Genomic DNA, 3,080 nt, shown 5'->3' on the forward strand with positions numbered 1-3,080 from the left:
AAGATCATGCCACTTCACTCCAGCCTGGGCCATAGGGTGAGATTCTGTCTCAAAAAAAAAAAAAAAAAAAAAAAGGAAAACAAGTGTGATGTGCTTATAATTATATATACCGAGTTACTAAATATGTTCTGTGAAGAATAGAACTTTTGTTTTAATTAGGTGTCAATGAGAATCAAATCCTCAAATTATTATTTGCGTATGGTATTTTGGATGAATTTCCCCCAGATTAGCTCCTGGCTCAGTCATGTGACACTAGCCTTGCACTTTTGTATCATGACAGCCATAGAGGGTAGTTGAAGTAGTCTTATAAGCCAAAAATACCTTCAACAACTCCAAAATCACTCCTACATGAGGGAGAATGGGATAGAGGGAGCATCCTAATGGAAGAAGACAGTGATCTGTGTCAGTCATAGCCAATTTTGGTTAAAATACCATGCTTTTAATATTTTACAAAAACATATAACCTTGGGGACATATTGCTGGGTTCCTTCCAGGACTTGGAAGTGAAGGACTCAAGTTTAAGTTACATTGGTTTCAAAGTTAATTTGCCTCTAACAATAGCAATAAAATTTAGAAAACAAACTGTGTGTAAGTGGCTTGACAAACCAGAGAAAGTTGAGACCTAAGCCCATAGTAGGAGGATCGTAGAAGCAAACCAAATTCCCACTACAGATCCTCAAATAAGAGGACTTACAAGCTCCAGGTATTTATGAAAATGGCAATAAATGCTGATCTGAGAGTAAGAAGCCTGATTATAGGGTATCCACTATAGTAGTGAGAAAATATTTCACACTCACCCAACCACTTCTCTCTAGCCCTGTTGTACTTGTTGCCTTCATTATTTTACTTTCTGTTTATTTACCTGTTTGATTTTTTTTCTTCATGTCAGATAGGTGGTTCAAGGATGGCACATCTCACACATGTGCATAAACACCCAATGATCACGCTCATAAACTACAAAAGGATTCCTTTTTGATTTTTAAATAAAATTGTTTTAATTAAAATAAGCTACCAAATATCCAGCCCTTCATCTCCAACCTGTACAATAGGATAAGTGTCAGTACCCTCATTCCAGCAGAAGACTGGGGGTTTCTTCTCTGAATGGGTTAAATCACAGGGTCATTGGAGTCAGAGACACCTGATGGAACTGAGTGTGTAAAGGGGGTTCCCATCATGGTGATTCAGTTCAAATCTAAATATCAAATGGTGTGGTGTTTCTTCCTTCTCTCTCCCACTTTTCTTTCTTGGTTCACTCCGGAAAATGCTACAAGACAGACAAGAGATTTAGGATTCCTGTCTGGTGAAACTGACCTGCCCAAAACTTGAGAACTCCAGATATTGACATTTGGTACACTCAGCAAAAGTATTTATTCTGATCATTTACCACCCCTCCATTGACAAGCCCCTTGTTGACTGTGAAGTCAACAAGACTTCACAGTGATTGGAAAAATTGGCGAACCAGGGAACCTCTGAGGACTAATGCTCTTCTTTTCAAGTTTTATACTATTTGGTCTTTTTAAAATGATGTGTACAAATTAGCTTTCTGATTTGCCTCTATTTTAGCCTCTGTTTGAAATATAAATGGACGGCCAGAGATCATCTGACAACTGGCAAAGTCAATGGCACAAAGAATTGAGAGCAAAACAAATAGGAAAGTGTGGCAACAAAGAAAATAGGAGAAAATGTCAACAATAAAAACAACAACAACACTCTGATATCCTCAGAGATGAGTAAAGATGTGGTATCCCTAACATAAGAGCAGAGTTCTGTAGCAATGTAATATTCAGAAAAGGAAAAGAGAGCCCTTGGAAATTAAAGTATGATAGTGAAAAGAGAGCTATTAACTGAAGGATTGAAAGCACAAAAAGGAAAATAAAATGGAAGGAAATTTAAAAATCAACCTAGATAGATGGTCTACAATCTGAATAGTGAGATTTGCAAAAAGGGAAAATAGAGAAACCAGAGAAGATGAAGTTATTAAAGAAATAATTTCAGATATTTTTCAGAACTGCAAAGGACTTACAAAATCAAGGCGTATCATCATGTCACTCTGGAATACTGAAGAGACAGAGAAGTTTCTAAAACCATCCAAAGACAAAAAATAGTAGGATGTGAAGTTTTGAAATCAAAATAGCTTTATACTCTTTATCAGTAGCCCTAGAAATTAAAAGATGAGAGAGTAATGCCTTCAAAATTCTCAGGGGAAATGACTTAAAACTTTTAACTTGATACCCAGTCAAAATATTATTCAAGTAGGGAATAGAATATTTAAAATGGACTGGGCACGGTGGCTTACGCCTGTAATCCCAACACTTTGGGAGGCCGAGACTGGTGGATCACGAGGTCAGGAGATCAAGACCATCCTGGCTAACATGGCGAAACCCCGTCTCTACTAAAATACAAAAAAAAAAAAAAAAAAAAAAAAAAAAAAATTAGCTGGGTGAGGTGGTGGGCACCTGTAGTCCCAGTTACTTGGGAGGCTGAGGCAGGAGAATGGCCTGAACCCGGGAGGCAGACCTTGCAGTGAGCCCAGATTGCACCACTGCACTCCAGCCTGGGAGACAGAGTGAGACTCTGTCTCAGAAAAAACAAAAACAAAAACAAAAAAAACAACAAAAAAAGAATATTTAAAATGTCAGATGTGCAAGAATTCAGAAAGTTTATAACATAAGCGTCCTTCTTCAAGTTAATTAATACTCCTTAAACATGGCAGAAAATCTGTAGATATTGTTATAAGATTGATAATGAAGAAATAGAGGTGTAAAACATGGGATTTCAAGATTTGCAAGTGACCACCATAAGAAAATCAACAAGTCGGCCGGGCGCGGTGGCTCACGCCTGTAATCCCAGCACTTTGGGAGGCTGAGGCGGGCGGATCACAAGGTCAGGAGATCGAGGCCGCCGAGAAAACACGCCTTTCCTAAAAAAAAAAAAAAAAAAAAAAAAAAAAAAAAAAAGCCGGGCGCCGTGGCGGGCGCCTGTAGTCACAGCTACTCGGGAGGCTGAGGCAGGAGAATGGCAGGAACCCGGGAGGCGGAGCTTGCAGTGAGCCGAGATAGCGCCACTGCAATCCAGCCTGG

The sequence above is a fragment of the Rhinopithecus bieti genome, unplaced genomic scaffold (genome assembly GCF_001698545.2).
Source record: "Rhinopithecus bieti isolate Rb0 unplaced genomic scaffold, ASM169854v2 scaffold_49953, whole genome shotgun sequence".
Classification (NCBI taxonomy): Eukaryota; Metazoa; Chordata; class Mammalia; order Primates; family Cercopithecidae; genus Rhinopithecus; species Rhinopithecus bieti.